Below are 23,560 nucleotides of genomic sequence, written 5' to 3'. Positions count from 1 at the left end.
CTCCAGAGCTCCTTTAGAGAGATATGTAGGTGAAAGGTTTGTCTGAGGAACCCACTGGAAGCAGTCTGGGTTTAAAAAACAGTTTAACATGCTAATGTGACCATTAAATGCACAGAAGCTTATGGCTTCGTTGTGGTTGTAATGCAGAGGTGCTAGAGACCACCTTCAGTCTAACAAAAATATGAAAATTCTTTGCATTCATCTAGGGTTTTTTTGCTGAGCCCAAGCTGAGGCCAACAGTATATTTTTCATGGTACAGGGTTCTTAAGATGCCTCTGAAGCTTTTATCAGATATTTCAGCACACAGTTATTGAGCACAGGTGCCAAAGCACAAGAGTACTTCCATCTCCGTCTGCACTCCTTGATGGAAGAAAACAGGTTTTCTGTTCTGTGCCACTGCTGCCATCCAGAGACGGTACGAATGGCTGTTTTTTGGAAGTCTGACTCCAGCAGTAGGGTATCTGCTAGAATTTCATGCTGCAGCATTGCTAGATTTTATTTGCTGCATTTGCAATGCCATTCTTTTTCCCTTTAAATAAATTGACCATTAGAGAACATCCTCTGTGAAAACAGCTCAGAGAACGCTGGCACTTTGGATGTTATGCTGGAGGATGATAAATTTGTTTCTTTTGATGGAACAAAGTCACTGGTTTTACTTTGCTGTCGCTTTTTGTTAAGCGTGTGTCCAGCTTCATTTACATGCCTGTTAACATCGCTTTTTTCTTGCTTAGAAACACAGAGGCCAATACCACAGAGCTCACGTTGGAAATGGAAACACAGGAATGCATCTCTATATTTATACACTCACAGCCCTAATGTCAATGCCAAGAAGAAAAATGCCCCTGCATTTTAGCTATGACAGACACTCAAGGACCAGCTTTTCTGAATTTGGTGCCAAAAATATGCAGATTTTGTGTTCTAAATAAATAAAGCAAGTATTTACCATGCACTCAGGGATTTTTTTGTTGTTGTTCTTCACAAGGATATAGAGGTGAGGAAAAGGGGAGGTATGCATCCTGCATTTTACTGCTGGATCCATTACATGAGTCCTGTCCACTACATTCTGTTCTCTTCTACTTTCCTAATTAAGACAGCTTCACAGCAAGCTCTCTTTGGCATAAAATTTCCTGCCAACTAATGTCAGAAATACACAGTACATTACAGTTTTACATGTTAAATTTCGTTCCCAAATATGTCAGAGCTATGCTTGTGACCAGAGTGGACACTGGTGTCAGCATCTGCAAAACTGTGCATGTAGCAGAGGACGGTCACCTGAAATCAATCAAACCAACCCCTTTGGGTAACATCGCACCAGGCAGAAAATGGGTGAGGCAAGGGCATTTATAGGATTTAAACACAACAGAGTCTTTCAATATATGTGTATGAAATAATGCAGAAAACAGTCTGATAATATGCAAATGATGCAGGATTGCATCCTAACCCAGCAGCCTAACCCAGGTGGTGCCTTTGAGGTCACTCAAACCACTATCTGCTGTTCACCACTATCTGCCATCGCATAGGATGTTCCTTCAGAGTAGCAGCCCAGTTCAGCTACACAGACTCTCAACATCACTGCCCTACATCAGCATTCCATTAAAGTGAATAGGAGCATTTAAAGACAGAAATAAATATTAACAGGGCTGAATTAAAGGGCAAATATTCAGCCCATAACGGCTTCAAAAAATGTTAAGTATTTTTAGGCAGCATGGGGACTGTTGTATCAAACTGCTGAATGCGGTAAAGGCATTCACTTACTTCCACAAGATGACTGCCTGTCTCAGTCATTTCGGACTTATCTGACTGTTCTTAGTAGAATCAAGTATTTCTAAATTCAGAAATTCAGCAGGGAATCTCACTTTGTTTGTGACTTTAGGACATCACCACCTTCTAGACAAGTTACTACTAGAAGTGCAATTCAAATTTATTTTTGTACATCTCAGTACTAATAGTAGCAGAAAATGTATCAGACCTATTTAACAGCAGACAAAAATCATTCTTGCTATGATTTCCAAGGGCTGTATTTTGCACTGGCATGATGATACACTTCATAAAATCAACCTTATGCTCCAGAGATGAGTATTTAATTTATTATTTTAAACCATGATGTACCCTGTGTTCTATGTGAGAAGTAGCCAGGGCATATGCCTTGCCTTAAGACCAATTCCATTTCAAGACGACACACATTCCCTTTGAGGAGAAAGGTGTTGGGATGGGATTCAGCAGGTGGCACTGTTACACATAATTTAACACCTTCTTATAGGAAAGGTGTACATTTTGATTTGGAGATGAGTTATGCCTTTGTTAAGTTTTTCCAGCGAAGTTTCTTTCTGAAGAGCAGAAAGGAGAGAAGGACAGCTCTTCCGAAGTGTAGGACGTTCTCTCTCCACTTAATGTCTTTCATAGGAGTCAGCAGTTGGAGCAAAAGTTGAGGTGTACATTGGAAATACTGTGAGTCACGACATTTAATTTTAAGATTACTCCTGTTTCAGGAATAAGGTGTACTTTTAAATAAATCTCACATCACTTGGAAGCTGAGTAATACAGATGTTGGCTGTCTTCAAACAGGGAGTCAACTCAGAAGAATCGTTGAGGTACAAAACCTTCACATCAATAACATTCACAACATTCAATAGCATTATCAAAAAATAAAATGTTGACTACCTAATGCTATTTCTTATGCTGAATGTTACTTTATTGTACTGAAATTGGTATGCTCCTCTATATGAGCACCAGCAGGTCTACTGGTGTTAACAACATAAGAAATTTGAGTATACTACTTAAACTCTGCCCCATTCTCCTGCCCTTGTATTTTTTCTGGGTTAACTGCAATCCAGGTCAAACAGATGTGAGAAAGGATTTCCTTTCATTACTGCTGCACCTTGGCTTGGTGCCCTCTGCCATAACTAATCCCACCACTAGATGCCCCAAGAGGGGATACACCGATTTGTAGTTCCTCACCAAGGAAGAGCTAGGCATTAGGAGAAGCTTTCTAACAGCAAGGAAAACCAGTTGTCTACTGTTTGGGCATATTCATCACTCTCTAATCTACTCTCCAAGATCACCAAGAAACTCCCAGCAACGTATACAGCAGTATTTGAATTAGTCTTGAAGGTGGAAAGCTGGTCTTTAGGCTCCAGCCTTGTTTTCCTAAATCTTTCCCACTCACCCACTTCCAGTCAGTCATGACAGAATCAGATACTGGTCTGCTTCCAGTCCACTTTCCATAGCGTAGCTGGGTCCACCTACTGACTGCCTATGAGCTCTTCGCAATAATTTTTAAATGGGACTTCAGTTTCAAAAAACTGGTTCTTTATCACTGTTGCTAGTATTGCAAGGAATGAGATTTTGAATCTGTGCAATTTTGCTGCACAGCCAATGACGGTAGCCAACACTTTTGAATCAGATCTAGTATTTTTTTCCTATCTACTTGTGTAGAATTCACTAAACACAAAACAAATTAGCTTTTTTTTTTTTTAAACCATATTATTTAGGCTGAATTGTGCCAGCATCAAAAGCTTTGAACTTCTATCTAGGAGGCTGAGCAAATAATAATAGATACTGCTGTCTAAGCTTTTGGGAAAGGCAAGGATGTGGAAGCATCAGAAAAGACTTATGGGTGAGAAAAGTTTTGTCTATTTTGAGGCAAATCTATACTGATAATAAAATAGCTTTTAAAATATTTGCACCAGGAAACTACAGGTGGAAAGAGTCCGATGTCATCCTCCTATGAAGGTTAAAACAAAATCAGGACAGAAGATCTATAAAAGACAGACTGGTATCCACTGCAGACACTGAAGCAAGGGGCCTCCTTGACAGGTGCCACATAGGAAAAAAATGGAGAAGTTATCAAAGAAAAAAGGAATTACTGGATTGCTCTGTTTTACTTGGGGGCATGCTTATTTCTTTACTGAGACAGTGGTCAAACACTGGAACGGGATTCCTAGAGTTGTGGTTGATGCCCCAAGCCTGGCAGTGTTTAAGAGGCATTTGAACAATGCCTGTAACAATATGCTTCACACGCTGACATTGGGTCAGCCCTGAATTGGTCAGGCAGTTGGTCAGGCAGTTGGACTAGATGATCGTTGTAGGCCCCTTCCAACTGAACTAGTCTATTCATGCAAGAATAAATGGAACAGAGGAACTCGGGCCTCTGTGTATGAACTGTAGGGACAAGCTATAAGCCTACAGTGGGAACAATTCAAATATAATTTGTTCCTGGATACCAGCAAAGAGACTGTACTTCCAAAGACATGTCTACTGCTTTGAGTTAGCATTTGCCTTTTGAACTCACATTCATTTGTTAAGTCAAGTCTTTGGCACCAAGAAGAGCATCAATGCTATCCAGAAGCTGCCTATTTGGAAATGAAATTTCCATTACCGAGGTTCCAGTGACCTTCACAGGACACAGCCGATTTCTATGCCTGCAAGTTATTCTGATAGGAAACTAATATATGCAATTTAAAGATGTAAGTTAAGAAAACCAGCAGAGAAAACTCAAACCAGTATCAAATGGGCTCAAAGAGACTTTCAGTATGGCAGGACATGCTGGGCTATTCTCTCCGTAAAACAATACCATCTGTCTTCCCCCTTTAAAAATTAAAATTCAAATGAAAGCATAATTTTGACTGTTTCAGCCTTTATCAAACTCAACTGTTCAGCACGGCATTAAATAGTATGAAATAAGGACTCTTGGAGGACTGTGCATACTGCATGAAAGCATTCATTAAGTCTACGCTATGGTTACTTCTGCTGTCAAGTCAACAATGCACAATCAGTGGTGGCTAAAATTTTAGGCTGGTATGTTAGTCTAACAAATAGCTTTTGAGCCTATATAAATTTCGTTTCCTGCTAATGAGGACAAATTATATGTCACCACGGGATTAATTTCTTTCTTTGCACTAAACAAAATAACAGGAAGAAACTTCTTGCAGATACAACTTTGTAAAAGCCTGTCATGATTTTTGCTAGAAACAGCACTTCTGTTTTCAGCACTTCGGTTCAACATAACAGCATACAAAGATGGGGCATAGGCAGTAACTAGAAGATTTGGATACAAACACATCCAGACTTCGATGAGAAAGAACAAAAAAAAAAATTGAAATTCACACCTATACATGATTCTGCAAGTGCCCCATGTCACAAAGGTATTTGTGACATAGATTCACGTGAAAATTAAGCATCTCTGAAGTTCAGGGTGCACTGAATCCAAACACAGAGGTTATGACTAGGACCATCACTGTTAAGACAGTCATCCTAGAGTATCATAGGCCATCATCTTGAGCAATTAGATTTTATTGAATATTCTCCCTGAAGTTCATAGGCTGCTCTTTGTTGGCTTGACGAATGCCAACTCAGTTGTTCAAATCAGCACTGGAAAACAACATCCCAGTCTCATTTCTGACTGGATCACCACCAGTTCCTGTAATCAACTTCACAGTAGGCACAAAACCTTGTCTCTCCCACTGGGCCTGCCACAGCCAACCTCCACAGTCTCTCTGATAATGCTACTGATACCTGCCCAGCCAAGGCTGCTGGCTCCCATCACCTCAGATTTTTTTTTGTTTTGTTTTCTCCCTCGGTGCCCCATAAAGCTTAGAGAAAATCCAAATGAACAATCGACCTTCCCTTTGCTGTGATGCACACAAAGCACTTAACAAGGAGGCTACTGTTGCAGTCTGGCAGCTGCCTATCACTCTAACCAGGACTGTCTGATTAACCACAGGCGTTCCCCATCTGCCCACACCTTTCTTTTATTCCTATTATCTTTTGAGCCAGTTGCTTTGCATTTCAGTACCTACCACAGCAGGACTCCAGCCCAATATAGAGCTACTCAGGTGTTACTAGAGTGTAACAATATGCTATTACAGGCATTATTTTCTCAGCTGGTCAGCCAGGCAACTACACCAGCTTGCTGCCATCAATGCTAGTAGCAGGTAGAGGAAACTCTGTATGCTTTGATGAAAGAACAGACTAAAGAACTAACCGTGCATCTGAAAAAAACATTCATCAAATCAAAACAACAAGGCAAACCAGTGATAAGAGATCCTAGATGCAAATTAAATATATAGCACATATCCTAAGATGGCAGTGATGCAGTTTTAGATTATTCTAAGTTTATATCATCACTTTAATACCAGCTAAACTACTAGCATACCATGTTTATGTTGCACTCAGTACCCTCCAGGCAGGACTGCTAGCACCGAGAGCTGAGTTTCACAAGTTTTTAAGATTTATGTAGAAAATACTAGGTATATGGTATTTAGAGTAGGAATTGGGAATAGCACCACTGGCCACATCACCATGGATCACAAAAGAGCATATAATTCCTCATAAAGGATAAAGCTTATGCCTCAGGGACAAAAAAGGAATCACACAAGCATTTCACAGTTAGTATGTTTCCGCAGGATCACTAAAACTAAAAATTACATGTTTTCAAGTCCAGACCGCACAACTGAATCAAGACAAAATACCTCTGTAGAGCTGTACTCTGCCAGTGGACAAAGCAAGCTCTGTATAAGGGCTGTAAAGCAAACAAGTTGACTTGCATAGAAGAGAAAGGCTGGTTTGCCGTGTAAAAGATGGTAAAGCTTCTCACATGTTGTTTGGAAGAAAACATAAATAAAAGAATAAACCTACCTTAACCTTGTATTGCACTAGACTGAAGAAGGTTTGCACAAAGCAGCCCAACAACAACTTCAGTTTTCATTGTGAGCTACAACCACCACTACCCCTCCACAGACTGAAAACACCTGAAAGCATTCAGTTGATAAAGGCAGTTTAACCTCTGACCCTTAGCACATGTGCTCCCAAGAAGTGTAGTTCTAGGTAGTTAAGTGACCACACCTGTGAATCAGAGTGAATTACACAATGTGATTTCACAGGATTGAATTTTCACACATTTCTCCTACAAAGCCAAATTAACCTCAGCTCAAGTAAAGGAGTTCAGATAGAGTTATCTTGGCAAATGGTTCCATAAATTTTAGCATGTTTATTGTTCTATTTGATAGGAAGTTCAACAGACTGAACTGTGTAGGCTTAAATATTTTATATTAAGTCTTCTAGTATTTTTAACTAAAAGATATTTTAACCATCTTTCCTATTTCTCCAGGAGCAAGCCTGTCAGTCTTTGATTGACTGATCAAATCAGTCAATTGATTCCTGATTTCCCAGTGCCTCACAAGGATGTCACCCACTCCCACCCACCCGTTTCAAACCAAATCCTTTCTAGTATTTCAGAAGACAAAAATAAAATCATCTACTCACAGTTTTAGCCATAATAGTTCTGAATAATTTATAGGTAGGAAGAGATGGAGAAGAGATGTACAGCTTATGACTGATCATATTAGCACAGCACAGTACAGCCGGATTAAACGTTTTCCAGAAGAAAGGCAGTTTAGTTGCATCTTTGTAAATTATACTCTGAAAACTGAACAATCACTTTCAAAATGTAAATATTTCTAATGAAAGAACTGTGTACAAGAGTAGATTCTCTTATATTCTTGCATACAGTAGATACTGATTTTTTTCCCCCATAAGAGCAGAAAAGAATTATTTGACTGTTTATCAAAATTCCCATTAGAATAGAGGAAGGTGCACTGAGGTATGGGCCTGAGAAGCATGAATTCTGGTCTTATCTATCCAGCTCCCTGGTCTTTCAGAGGCAGTGATGGATGGAGCATCATGCCGAAAGTCAGAAGACAAGTTCTGTTCACAACTTTGCTAAGTGATCCCAGCCAAGACACTTGCCCTGTTTAAAAGGCTATGGTCTTCACAATATAACAATAGACTTCTATGACTTTAACATCTGCCAGACATAAAAAATGTGCTAAGTTTAGTGAGACAACAAAATAAAAGAGACCTGGTACTTGTTCTAGCATGAAAGAAATAGTGAACTGGCAGAATAATTACATACAATTACCCACTCCAGTTAACAAAACACACAAATTCTGACGAACAAAACCCACAACTCTCAGTCAAAATTTTTCTACTTCCATGTGCCTTTATAGGTTGGCACGCCAATTAGTAATAGAAATTTCCCAGCATACACCTACTATAGACCTTACTAGGTGAGTAGTCCCTGGGAATGGGAATAGTCCTTCGCTCTTCCAGCACAGTGATACAGGTTTAATGAAATGGGACATTTAGAGTTTTATCAGGCTCAGCAGTTGAGGCATATTTTACTCTTTGTCTCTACAGTATTCCATGACCGTGGATGTGAAATGCCTCCCACCAGGAAAGGAAAAGTGGGGGGATTGAGAAAGATTTCATGTACTGTATGCATACAAAAAACTGCAAGCGAAGAAGGTAATGAGAAAAAAATGAGTGAAATGACTGAAACAAGACAAAAAGCACACTATCATTCACATGTTACTGTATGCCCACCCCTCTGCTCCCTAATAACATCAATCATGATGGTCACTGGAGTATACATGGGGAAAGAGTATCTTTATATATTAAGAAAACCCTTTCTACCATTGGGTCAGACACCTGAGAGAGGAAACAGCACAAGAGCCACAGGACCAATTCCCTGGGAAGGTAAAGCATTCCCTCTGAAATTTAGTCCATAGTGACTGCTCTTCCTTTTCTCTCGCTCTCTTCTGAAGCTGTTTACTGGGAAGTGACAGCTTCCTCACCCTCATCCTGAGCCCCACTTGCAAAGTGGTTTGTCAGGAAATAAAGGTGCTCAGCTCCTATTCGGACAAGGCTGCTAAGTGTCAGTAACCCCACACAGCAGCCAGAGCAGGCTGTATTGAAGTGTCAGATCTTAGCCAGTACCAGCTTAGAACACTGGCTTAAGGGAAAGCACTAAGCGAAGCACTCTGCTTTCTCTTGTGTCTCTGTAATAACAAAAACCAAAAGTAAAATTTAGTAAGTCAACAGGAAAAAATGAACCCAGAATTGATATTCAAGTTTTCAGAGGCTTTTTGCATGCAAGGAGGTTTTTTCTAATCACCTCTGATACTTCTTATTTTCCAGACATCCCAGACACTGCCATGAGGAAACAGGTAATTGATTGAGGCCTCAAGATTTAATGTATTCACTGAACCTCCGTCTACTAACAGCGCATATTCATCTCAATAAGAATTGAATCAGCAGGTCACACCATGCCACCAGAATAATTACAGACAGAATATATGAGATTTTTTTAAATCCACTTTTTTTTTGCGTAGTTTTACTTTATATCAAGCATGGATGACAAGGAATGTCCAAAAGGTTATAGCAAATGCTTAGCACAATAAATGGACTAGAATACTATGATACTCAGACCAAATCCTGCTATCTTTAGTGAGTCAAAATACACTTATTTTCAGTTGAAAGATTGTTTTTTTCAGAGTTGTTTGCCCAAATAACAACTGCAAGATTTGGCCCTATTCACATCTGAATTTAGAGGCATTTCATTACAATTTATAGCGAAACTCAGAGAGCAAACACATACTTAAAAGTATTTATAAAAGCAATGACTTTTACAGTCCACAATTTTCACACTTCAATTTGGATCTTATTTCTTCACATTTTGTTATTTACTCAGTAATTTCTGTTTATCCAAGAGTGCACTTCTCAGATGTAATATCTTGCCTTCAGCAAGGCCCTGCTTCTTACCTAATTTTTCACATCTAAGTTCACTGGAGTAGAAGAAAGTCAATAAGCAAATCTTTCAAGAGTCTTAATATGTAATCCAACTATTTTATGCACTTTTTGACTTGACAATGTGAAGGGCTGATAATAAGAGACTTAGATAGACACATTGGAAATATGTTGGAGGCAAACTCTTCTGGCTCCTTGGTCTTTGGGTGCTGGCCATTGGCCAAGTTACAAGACTCTTATTCATCCTTACCAGGAATAGTTCCTTTAGGAAGCACTTACATCCATTAAGCTGCATCTCTAGCCTAATGACTTTAACAGATCTGTTCCTGCGTCAGTTAGGTACCTGCACAACTTTGCTGAATCATGGCCAGGACCAGCTCTGCAGCAGCTCTTGTGGAGCTGCTGGTAAGTACTGACATTTCCATTGTGCATATTGTTATCATGCTGGCAGGAGAGATGATGCTATCAGAGTATTAGAAGCAGACAGAACTCCTACTATTACCAGGTACTCACAGGTATTACGGAAAAAGAACTTATCCCTGAAAAACAGTGTTTGATATAACTTAGACTTTAATGTAGGCAGACAAAATTCTGTTTAACAATGGGCCAGTTGACCAGAGGTACATTCTAAAAGAATCAGAACTCTACCAACAATCTTACTTTCACAAAAGCCTTATCCCACAAAGCCACATTTAATAAACCACTAGTTAAACTATTCCTTATAGTTGTGTTATCATATGGTCTAGGGTTTTTTACTGAAGACCAGTATAAATGCAATTATGCAGGTGAAAGTTAAGTGACAAAGTAAGGAAAACGGTCAGTGAATCAGGACAGAGAAATGGCTTCTTGGCTGGTCAACAGTAACTCCTGTTGAGTTTGTCCATTGCTACCAAGCAAAATCAAAATACCCCTGTAACCTCTTTTCATCCAGAAAAATCGCTGCTTATCCAGTCTTTGGTCTTTCTGAAGGGAAGATAGTCTTTTGCACATAAAAACTGTGAGATGTATAGTCAACATTGACATGTGTAAGGTTAAGATCTAGACAATTATTCTGATTCTTTGTGCAGCTGAAGGCTCAGGTTCAAAATCCCATATTTCTTTTTAACTTAAAGATTTTCCAAGGTTCTTCCAGCATGCAAGTATAGCAATACTTTTGATTTATCCTGTCTGGTCAAAGTAACAGAATGATGAGCAGATTTAGAGGATTAAAGGTAGGACTTTGATGTTACTGTAATAGATTTAATGGAGCTGAGGGAATACTATGCAGAACTCCCACTTGCTACCCTTTTTCCTGTAGTTGAATGGCCTTCTCTGCTGAAGTACAGAACAGTTTATTCTTCTTCATGACTTTAAATAAAGGTATGGGAATTAAAATTCCAAGAGACCAAATGCCACACGATGGTAGCTTTGAATATACATTCAAATCCAACCTCTAAAAAACTTATAAATGCATTTCTTAGACATCACTATTATGCAGTCACTCTGCTGATATTTCCAAAAGAATTTTCCTTCCCACTCCACTCAATGTATTGCTGCCACATAAACAGGATGCACCCTGGCAGACGCTGGCAGTACTGGAGTGGTGTCAGTAATAGCTCTGTGCCTGGGGAGGTTACGTCTTGCTGGGCACATGTATGGGAACACAGCCTTTTCTGCGGAAATGACAACTCAGTCCCTGTAGTGGAGCATCATAAAAGTATATACCTCAAACTCAGTGGTACCACACAAGCATACAACAATCCCTCTTAGGATGGCTAAGGAATATTTGACTGGTGTCTTGCTGTGGGAAGGCAGGTGTAGTAAGTGGGACAGTCTGGGAGGGACATGGAGATAGATTCAAGGACAGAAGTCTGATACTACCTCAGATTAACAGATAGCAATGGCTGTTTCAGTCTCTGAGAACTACGCACAACCCCATGCCATGGGAACAAGGGCTGTATAATGAGATGAAATCTATGATGCTGTGATGGCCATAAAAAATAAAAAGTAGCAATGATAGGATACAGAAAAAGGGAACAGTGAGGTTTAGAACTGGGCAACCTGAAGTCTCTCCAGTGACCGCAAGAAATGAAGGAGGCCTGCAGTAATATGAAAAATCTACCTACTTTGACTACATCATAGGGGCCAAGAAGAATTCTTAATCATGACAGGCAAGCCTGGCCAGCTTTTCTCCAAAGTAGTGTACCTGCATTATTACAGCCTGTCCTCTGTTCATAGTTGATCCAGAACAGAATTTCCTTTGAATATTCCTTCTTGCCAAAAAACATTGTTTCTAAGTCTTGGTTAGGGCCTGAAGCCATGTCTGTTATCCATGTGTGTGCAAAGATGCTGAGATTTTGTTATAATTTCATATCTTCCCTCAACTGTTCACAATTTATATGTGCTAAAAGTCCTTGTGTGCAACATTACTGCAGCTGATGACAGGAATTCAACACTCCACTATACTACCTGAGGTTATAGCCACATAAGTGACAAAAACATCCTCTTCCTTTTGTTCTTCTAAATTGAGTAACCATCATATGAGCCCCTTGCTATGTCTGGAAAACCAAAAATAATAAATTATGTGGAGCTTTCACTACAAGCTAACATATATTTTAAGGGAAAAGTTCACTACAGTCAAAAAGCAAACACACTGTGCATTAGCTCTGTGCTGGATGCCTTATTCAAGTGTCTCCTGAGGCCATTAAGTAATTGACAATGTCTGCTGAAAGTACAGTGTAGGGGAAACTTTATCTTGTGTGGAAATTTGGTAAATATGCACCCCTTATATATATTTCAAGCACATAATGTATGAGTTCTCCTCCAGAAGATATTACATATATATAATAAAAAATAAGGTCTAGAAATAATTTCTCTGAAACTCTTCACAGCTGTCATATAATAGCTGAAGAGGAACTTCTTTTGTTGCCCCAGACTCATAAAAGACTACAATGAGAAAGACAATCAGCCAGAATCTCCACTGGTTTAACAATCAAAACAAGAAGTCTGCTGCTCACATTTAATTAAACAATACATTAAATGCTGAGAAACAATTTTCAGATGGGAAAATTTCAGGTCATTATGCTGCAGCTTGGTGTTTGAAAGATCCAGGATGCAAATATGGTTAACTTGGTATCAACCAACAATAAACTGGCACAGTTAATCACTGTCAAAGTAACTAAAATGTTATTAAAATTATCATCATAATACTTAGGACTCACAGTCAGGCATTACAAGTCCTTGATATTAGACACCAGAAAGACAGAACAGAAAGACAGTACCTACTGTGAAAAGCTTACAGCCTCATTTATTATATGAGACAACAGAAGAATGGATACAAATAAGCAGGAAAAACCACTCACTGAAAATGTGTAAAGCTTATAGCAGAATGCTCTGCAGAGCCCCCCAAGCTTGCTGGTAAGTTCACACAAGAAAATTAACCCAACTCCTGATCTAGGAGAAGGGCTATGGTCCTTCCAGCTGGGTGTTCCCACATAAGTCCACAATACGTGTACTGGGTATCACGCATATGGGAAGTCAGCAACTTAATCACATCAATTCACTGCACACTCTTTACACTTTCAGAGTGCACATACACAGTATATCCCATGCTCTCACTGGGACAGTTCTTCCATATGCCAAGAAATGTCAGTAAAAACTGCATTTTCCAAAAGTTCATCCAAGATTATGGCATGTCATGGTTTAACCCCAGGCAGCAACTAAGTACCATGCAACAACTCAATTACAGCCCACCCACAGGGGGATGGGGAGGGAAGCTGGAAAAAAAAGGTAAAACCTGTGGGTTGAGATAAGAACAGTATAATGATTGAAATAAAATAAAATATAATAATAATAGTAATGAAAATGGAGATGATAAAAAGAAAGAGAAGAATAAAACCCAAGAAAGTGATGCACAAACTACTGCTCATCACCTGCTGACTGACGCCCAGCCAGTCCCTGAGCAGTGATCTATGCCTCCCAGCCAACTCCCCCCAGTTTACACACCCAGCATGACGTTCTGTGGTATGGAATAACCCTTTGGCTAGTTCAGGTCAGCTGTCCTGGCTCTGCTCCCTCCCAGCTTCTTGTGCAACTCCTCATTGGCAGAGCATGGGAAACTTGAAAAATCCTTGACTGACAGTAAGCACTTCTCAGCAACAACTAAAACATCAGTGTTATCAACAATATTCTCATACTAAATAATAACAAAAAAATAATAGCACTGTACCATCTATTAGGAAGAAAATTAACTCTATCCCAGTTTAAACCAGGACCAGCAGCAAAACATGACGCATCTAAGAGCAAGCAATATAGTTCTGTTCACATACCAGTGATCTCTAGTAAACAAGTCCCAATGCTCAGGCATATTAACACAAAGGTAGCAAAATGTAAATGAGGTCATACTGCTCGACAACCCGTATTAGTCTGCACTCATGCAGGGTGAACGGCTGCATTTTGGTCAGTAGAAGCCAAGGCGCCAGCAGAAGTTAACAGTTCCCATTCCCTGCACCAGGAGAGGACTTCACTCATAAGTGGAAACTCAGCTGGACTGCTGCCAGCAGTTCAAAATCAGCCCACCTTCCTTTGATACATGTGCTGCAATTGCTAGCACATGCCCTTGGCTGCCATTAGTGAGTTAGGTCATTATGATTTGTTGCTGTAATTTCTTTTTCTGAGACATTTTTAAACAGTTTCAACCCTAAAACTTCTCCATTTCCTCCTTATATTGCAATTTTGGGGTGTCTACTCTAAAATTGTCATGTGGTGGAATACTACAGTGTATGTTGGTGATTAGAGATAACCAAACTCCATGTGCGGTTCAAAAGTTCAGCTACAATTTGAATACTTGGGAGTAGAGAGTAATAAAACAGCGGGGGGGGGGGGGGGGGGGAAGGAGGAAAATATAGGATGAAAACTGCAATTGAGAGGAGGAAAGAGAAAGTTGTACATGAGCACAGAAGCAATTTAATTACCATATACAGCACACTTGTCAAATGCTACATTTCCCTTCTGTGATGTCTGATGTACAGAGGAAAGTTGTTTGCTATTCCTTCTGAGGCAGTTTGGTTTTGCTTTAGTGATTCAGCAGATACCATTGGATTCTCTGCTCTGGACTTCAGTCAAACATAGCCCAGGGAATTTCACCAGTGGATTCCTGTACAGAGCTAAATAACTTCTTGTTGAACTGGGGCATATCTTTTAGGAAGACAACTGTTCCTCACTGGATCCATAGGTGAGTTGTTTCAATTATTAATTTCTTTTGCTGTTAAAAAATTTGCACTTTATTTCCCATTTGAATTTGCCAGCCTCTGTTCTAACAGTCACAGGTTTGTACCCTGATGACAGCTCATCTATCAGTTCAGCATTAGACAATTCATATGGGCCAACACGGTTATTGGGAAGGGGACAATTCTGTCTTTGGAAAGACTTTCCTTTGGAAGGGGCAAGAAAAACAACCTTTAATAAAAACTCCTCAGCAAGAAAAACAGCCTTTAATAAAATCTCCCCTGTAACTAAAGAGCGAATCACAAACTACAGGGAGAAATGATACAGGGAGCAATCAGTAATAGCACTTGAAGCTAGAGTGACAAGCTTGACTGTGTGCAGCCTGAAAGGCAGCTGCTGATGCAAAACTAGAACACCCTCTCAATGATTTTTTAATGACTCAGTGGTCTTGTGTTGGACTTTGCAAATCATCCCTAAAATGGAAGGGATGAGCTGCCCAAAAAATGTCTATCTTTATCAACCAGACAAACTCACTGTAGCAAAAAGTTACCATAGTTACTCCTTAATGACAGCAAAGGGAAGTTTTAGAGTTGATCACCATTGCTACTTTTAACACCTATCCAATGTTTGTTGCTACTTGCAAATATCTAAACACCACTATACACTGGCTGCCCAGAACAAAGAGCAGTGCTAGGAGCAAGGAAGCGACTGTGTATGGACTCAGCGTAGCACCAGTGGCTGAAACTCAGCTGGCTGAAGAAAACAGCTGTGACCTTTCCGTAGGGTTAACCTGCTAATGACAAAAGGGCTTGGCTCAGGAACACTATCTTCCTAAAGCTAGCTTTGCAGAACAAAGAGCTTTGAATGAAATGGACAGTCTTCGAGGACACAGGTGACTGTTTCACACATGTGCACCTTCTGAATCCATGAGGACACAATGCAATTATGGGAAATAGTGTACCAATTCTGCCAAATGCCAGAGGGAAGAGAATAGATAACTACCGGGGGGGAGGGGGGGGGGATCAAAATTTTTATAAGTAAGATTAAGTATGAGAGGGAACAGTAATATTGGCCAGAATTAAATTTGTAACAAGACAGCAGAATCCTGTCTATACCCTCTAGGATCTCACCATCTTGACTTTCCCAGTTCTTCATTGATATACATGCTATGTGCTTTTCTAAAACCCAACCTGAAATCCTTGTGTCCATTTATTTACTCACCTGCAAGCTCCACATCATATTTCTCCTTCTGCTACTACATACAGATACACAAATGTATATACTACATATATATAGTAGGCATGTATGTATGTACTAGTTTAATTGTAGTCAAGACAGCAGTTACTTCGCATCAAACAAATATGTTTGCTTGCATTTTCTGCCTTACACACACTCCTTTTACTAGTCTCCATTTGAGTTTTATTTCAAGTCCACCTTTCTAGTTACCATTGTTTTATATTGCATGGATGGAAATGTCTGAAGCAAACAGAATGACTACTTTGTTGCTAGAATCGTGTAGCAATCTGACCCAATGTCAAGCAACACTCCCTATATATTCCCCAGTTCTGACATTCTTAATCTGAGGGATGTAAATGCACACATGAGATGGAACACCACTTTCTGACCTTGCATGAAGAGCAGACATAGAAGTGATTTTCAGCCAAAACAGTTTGCTTTTTACTCTGTGTATCAGGCATGAAATTAAAAATCACCAGAGCCATGTTTCAAGAACTAAGTTCAAGTTCTTTTGCATGCATCTACGATTTTATCTATGAGAGACTGGCAGGTATATCACTGAGCACTGGAAGGGCTTGCATCGATATATGCTTCTGACTAACAGATGGCCAACCACATAGTACCAAACTACTCCACAAAGAGCCTCCTAGATGTTGTACCAGAGCAGCTAAGCAGCTATTCAGGTTAATGTGGAAAAACAAAACAGAAAGGCCAAATGTGAAAAGCCATCTATGAGCCAATTACTGTTCTCTCTTCTGTGGAAACCCTCTCCAGAAGGTATGGTAGACCATGTAGGACATGTGCTGGATTGCAAGCAAACTGTTGACTTTCTGTGTGGGGAACACCAAAGCAGGTTGAATGGCTATCATACTGCAGTTCAGCTTCTGCTCAGAGCAGTTGTCAGATTGTGCTGGCTCACCCCGATTCAATTACGGACAAGCTGGCTTCCAGGAAGATTCACCATGAAGTCCAAATCAGTTCTGTCAGATGAAGGGTCAGTGGTGGAGAGCCAAGGCTGATGAATGGCAGGCAAATACTGACAAGCACCGTATGTGCTTGTTTTATGCTGGGCTCAAGGGGGATTATGGACCAAGACAGAACATGACAATGCTGATTATAAGCAGGGAGAAAAATGCGCTGATCACAGATTGCCAAGGCATAAGGGTCCAACGCTTTCAGTATTTGTTTAGGAAAACCACAACCACGAGTAGGAATGTGTTGGACTAGCTTTTGAGGAGGCTTGGTTGAGCTACCAGTTTTAGACAAATTAGCAATACCATAGCATCAATGCAACATGGTAAATGACCTCATTTCTTGAAATATAGAGTGTGAGCTGCAAGGCCTTGCCTAAATGGTTGCACCATCTTTTTTTTTTTCTTTTTTCTGTCAGATTTGGGATGCAGGTATTACTCCACAATATTTCAAAGATAGATACATCATCTTGAGATGGAAGGAGAGCAACCTCACAGAGAGCAATCTCAGCACTGGCCTTCACTAGCCAGTATCTTTCTCAGATTCTCCCCAGTCATTTGTCCTTCCATCTGACAAGTAGGGAAGTTCTGGACTGCCCAGCAGCTCTAAGGAAACCACAAAATACTTTACACTTATTTTGCACCTCAGAAAATGAAGAAGTGTTCAGGATTTACTTAATCTAAAATGGGGAGCTCACCTGCACTTCTGTGACAATGCAAGAAAGTTTCATTCAGTTTTAAGGTAACTAGCAATGAAATGTACTGCACAGCAGAAAACATGTCTCACCTTCTCCCTGGTTAAAAGGAGTTAAAGGTTAAACAAGGACATACCATCTAAGGCCTATCCTATTTGTATTATTTTATATGGCAGAGCTGCATCAAAGTCATCTCAACCTTATGATGAATATCAGGATTTGCTTTTGAATTGCCGTAGATTTGTTTAACCTAACAGGTTAACACAGTGCTCAGCTGGTGGAGAAGTGATGCTCAGTACCTGCCACATAGCAATCCTCTTTTTTTACCATTCCCACTTGCAGATCTAAGCATGTGCCCGCTTAACTGTTCACTTTTCTTGTGAGAGTTTTGAACAACTGTGCCAATTCTGAAAGTCTATTACATCCAGATCAAGTTTTCCACTAGACTGAAGGTGCACAGAACTGTTTTGCCTACCACATTGTAAGTTATGATGTTGTTTTAGAGCCAAATTTATCAGCTGGAGAAATTCTACTCCAGCTCAAGCAATATTCAGATAGTTTTCTGAATACAGTGGTAAGACTAAGTGATGACACCTTGCAACCTGTTGATTTTATGCTCACAAAAGCACTAATAATGAAGATATAACTGATGGGTCAGGCACACTCTCCAGATGTGAATGCTTTACTACCTCTTCTATAGATCACATTTAACATGGAAAGGGGAAGAATGTGTGCCTAAGAAAGTGCATCAAATACATACAAAAGGCATGCTTGTGCAAGTGTCACTTACTGGCTAACCTTTTCAAGACCTTAACTGTGAAGGGTGGCAATGGAGTGGCAACACGATAAAACGCATAGGATGTTTGAACAGAAAGGATATGTCCTCGGATAGAAAAAAGGTGGAAAATAGAAGACAGACAGCATCAAAACCAGAATGCCTGAAATAACGAGACTTGTGAACTAAAGAAATGCTTTGGAAAAACTTACAAATAGCTCAAATGCTGTTAAAGATACCCTTTAGATTAGAACTTTAAGAGTAACGTATTATGCGTGGATACAGTGCAAGAAACTGATTTAAAAAAACAGATGTTTTCTCCCCACTCAGCATGTCTGTAGTTGATAAGCTCCCACAACAATTCTGCAGTGCCTCCTCACCAGCAAGCTTTGCTTTTCCCCAGACATACACTGATGTGGATTCCCAGACCAGAAGAAAATTCTCAGATATACCATGTACTGCTGCATACCTACATATTTTTAAAATGAATCATGAACTTGATTTAGAGAAGAAAAACAGTTGGTTTGTGAAAGCTATAATTTAGCTATCACACACCAAAACCAAGACACAGGAATTAATGGAAGGATGCATTCTCCGTTTAGGAATCTATTCCTTTGTCTCAGCTGTCAGTTCTGTTAACCAACAGAAGCTATGAACACACTTCTTCCTTTTCAGTTCTACCCAACTGTCACATTGGGCTCCAGAGTCAGTTACTGTTCTTCCAAAATTTAGAAAATAGAAATAGAATTTTACTTAGTAAGTAGCATTAAGTCTCTTAGAATCTGGTCCTTGTGTGGCTGCATCTGTGTGAAGCTTTGTACATTCAAATTTTGGACAACAGCAGTTTACAATTTAAATTAAGAAGTACAGCTGGGATAAGGTAATAGCATATAATAATGTTATCAACTCTCAACATTGCATCCACAATAGGTCTGAAATGCCAATCCTCTCAAATATTTCTGAGTTCTATGGAGGCAGGAATTTCATTGTTAAAGTCAATTGACAATTGTCCTATTTCCATAGATTCTTTTCAAAGCAATGGTGATGACTTTGTCAGTCATTAGCAATAGAAAATAGAAAATTATCTCTTAATTTAGATATCACCTGCCCTAATCAATGTCATGAATCTAATATGACTGTAACCACCAGGAATGTGAGAAAGTATTTGATGATGCTGAAAGTCTAGAAAACAAAGGCAGCAATTCTATTTGCAAAACAGGTAGCAGAAGAGAGATTCAACCACAAATAATTGAAAGCAGCCCTTAAGATAAGGACCCATTCAAAATTCAAACATTAATTATCTGTTAATTTAGATATCACCTGCCCTAATCAATGTCATGAATCTAATATGACTGTAACCACCAGGAATGTGAGAAAGTATTTGATGATGCTGAAAGTCTAGAAAAAAAAGGCGGCAATTCTATGTGAAAAACAGGTAGCAGAAGAGAGATTCAACCACAAATAATTGAAAGCAGCCCTTGAGATAAGGACCCATCCAAAATTCAAACTATACCTCTTACTGGCCAATTTTGAATTTGGTACCCTTCTTCAAATGTGGTTTTTAATTTTTAACATTGCTTGCCAATTCTTTAATTGTTCCCACTGTGGCTATAATGTACCATAGAGCCATTGCCATGGTATGCTCAAGAGGATTCAATGAAGGAAGTCCTATGGCAAAACTTAATTTGATAGCACACCTACCGAATAATTTCAAGCTCACGGACTCCAGGTGACTCTCAGACTAATTTTGTGCAGTCACATCCATGCATACCCACAAACTCTAGCTCACTTCATAAATTAATTCAAAAGTTACACGGCAACTGACAGTCAAGCTCAGCAAGATATGCATCTTACTAGTTTTTTAGTTGTTTCCTAGTGTGTGTAGGTTATGATTATGATTATTGCTGCTGTTGTTATTGTAATTATTGTTGTTATTGCCTATCACTACTAAATTCTGATGCCATGGTAATACTTACAGGGTACATTCAGAGCTATGCTGTGCTAGCTGCTGTATGCATTTGTAAGCAGCTCACCCTGGCCCAAAGGACATTGAACCAGAAATCTGGATCTTTCAAGGTTTGTCCTTCTCCTGTATTACCTTGGTTTCACATTTCACTTTGCATTGGCTATTCCATCATTTTTCAAATCTTTCTAGTTATTCTACCTGTCAAGGAAATGTGCATTAGCCTTCAACAGGAAAAGGCCGTGTACCTGTAAGTGAAAAGCAATTAAGTTAATAATGAAAACAGTCAAGGTTTGTGTAGCTCTGTCAGAAAACTGAGAGATTTATTAATGGCACATTGGTTGGGAAAGAGAAACATTAACTCCTGTTTAGTTAACTTGTATATGCTTTGTACGCATTTTGCTTTTGTAAGAACTGGGGAATTAAAGTGTATTAATAGATGCCTATTAAGAGGGCAGGTTTCTGTTTACAAAACCTTTGACCTACCAATCAATATTCACTAGTCCTAACTATGCATTGATATAAATGGAGTGCAAGCTTTTCCTGTTGCAATGAGAGAGCACTTAGATCTATGAGCTGTGAAGGTTTAAATGGGTTTATGGCAGGCGGGGGAGAGAATACGAACAAGTTCATTTACAAGCAGCAGAAGTAGGCTTGAATTTTGTAGATTTGTGTCAAATAGGTCATAAAATACTCCTGCTGTGGGCAAACTTGAATACTTGAAGATACTGGAAATCTGGATTCCAGGACTAACTTCTTAGGAACTGACTTGTCATTGCCATTCCCAGACTATTTTGCCCAGTATCCTTACCCCATAGCAATTTTATAATACATCCTCACTTCAGTTAGCTTGGGTGTAGCTCTGTGCTAACAAAGTTATACATCTTTTTAGCTCTGGAAGGCAACTTCTGTTGTCACTCACAGGCCCCTGAGACATGTTTTCATTGCAAGAAACTTCTTTAGGCTAGCAAAGGAAATAACACATATATTGCCTACGGCTTTCCTAGTTCCCTTTCAGGTTCTAGCACAGGGCTTGCTAGAGGCAGGGAGGAAAAACCTGGGGTGCACCGCTTACTGTATTTTTTACCACTGGAAAATATAATGGAAGTTACAGGAATCTTGAATGCATGCCAAAACAGTCTTGAAATATCTCTGGCTTGTTGCAAGTCTTATAAGTATTGAGCTTTCTCAATAAAAAGCAGTGCAAATATGGCCTATAGCCGCCTCTTCCTTTCTGCCCTTGATTTCCTTTCTGACTTCATTCTTACACTGGCACAAAGAAACAGGGCCATGTTGCTGAAGTATTTATCACAATTCATGACCACCTGAAATTAGAACTGACTAATAAATAAAGTGGCACAGGCAGATTTGGGGTAAGCATATCTGATTTACAGACTACAATGTTACTCACAGAAATATCCTTGATTAGTAGCCATCTCAATTTAGTAGCTGCCTACTTACAGCACAGTTTATAATAGACTTCGCCTTCATTCATTAGCTGCTCTTGTTTAGCATAATATTTGCTCCTTTTTCACACACACCTTTAAGCAAAGCTGCAGGGGAAAGCAATTAAATGCAATTGAAGCAGTGCCTTCTAAACAAAGATACGCAGGATGTTCCCTCTGCTAACATAGCTGAAGGCCATGATTATAATTTATAACTAAACAAATGCCCATATGTATGACATTACAAGCTCTGAAGCATGATGTGCAGGTAATGAAACCGTACAATCCTTATTTATGCTATAAAACAAGCTGTTACTTTTATTGCAACTAGATAAACCCTTCTTCTGTTGCTGTGTGCAGGTGCAGCTCACAGTGAGTCAAGCAGGAATTGCAAATGCACCACAGTGGCAGGTAAGGGGTGCCGACTGCAGTATGCACTTCGTTTTTAAGACCTTATAGTCACGGAAGATATCAAATTGTCCTAAATACTTATCACCAAGTAGGGCATATTGGTTTGAAAACATTTTATAAACAAAACATATCCTTATAATGCATGTTTTTAACCTTCCTTTATCACACTTGGCCCACTAGTGAACTGTGAAAGAAAATGTTCAGTCAACTTTGTAATGCACTTCGAGTTCAAGGGATACCAGGTGCTAAGTACTGTGATACTAACAAGCAGTTGCATTACTAGAAATTGATTTTCATTAATAAGCACAAACATTATTATTATGAGAAACCAGTACTAGAACTTTCAATTGGGTGCAGCCTATCCCGCTGCAGTATCTCCTGGTTATAGCTACCAAAGGGCATGAGAAGTTCCCTAGGCCACCCCAGTTACTAAATCAGAGAAAATGTAGAAAGATTTTTGTCTCTGCATTGTAACCACAAAACATGTGACTAAAGGAAAACAGGGAAAGTGTCAGGCAGCAGGGTTTTCTTAGCCGCTTGGGAATGCTAACAGCTGCATGTTGGAACAGCCCTAAGGTCTCTGGGTGGCAGGTGGGCTCCTTGCGCACTGGTTTGGGCTTGCAAGGAATTGCAAGGAATAACTTTATGCTCTTTTTGTAAGTCTTCAACCAGAATTGTCTGTGCCTCCACAGCAGCTAAGAACATCACCTTGTGTTACTGTCCTTTAGTTTCAGCTCCATACCGTCTTGTTACTCCCCCGTCCACCCCTGCTTCTATGGCTGGCACTTTAATAATAATGAAACCTACTAACACTTTTTTGATGTTAACTTTAATTTCAGTTTCTGCAGAACAGGTGTCATGAGGAATTAATACCACTGCATTTAGCAATTAAATTAATAAAAGAATATTAAAATTACAGTAGTAATGAGTAAAGAACTATTTAAACTTTAGCAGTGTCAGAACTCCCAAATTTCAGTAAAAATATGAAACCATGATGAATTAATATTAACCCTGGAGCATGAGAACAAAATTTGAATCCTTTGCCATCAAATCACAACTCTGCTCTCAGCCTAACGATTTATTAATAATTTCTCTGCTGGTGATTAGGGCTATTTTGTAATTATGTTTCATCTATTTCTAGTAGAGCAAAGAGGACATGTAGTTTGATTTCACATTTCATCTCTACAGACATGGGTAAATCATCTGTGGATGCAGGATTTGAGCTTATGACATCTAAATAAATTATATTCTCCTGTAGAAGTGATAGTAAACAA

Source organism: Falco cherrug, chromosome 4, assembly GCF_023634085.1.
Source record: "Falco cherrug isolate bFalChe1 chromosome 4, bFalChe1.pri, whole genome shotgun sequence".
Classification (NCBI taxonomy): domain Eukaryota; kingdom Metazoa; phylum Chordata; class Aves; order Falconiformes; family Falconidae; genus Falco; species Falco cherrug.
Note: the sequence above shows the minus strand (reverse complement) of the source record.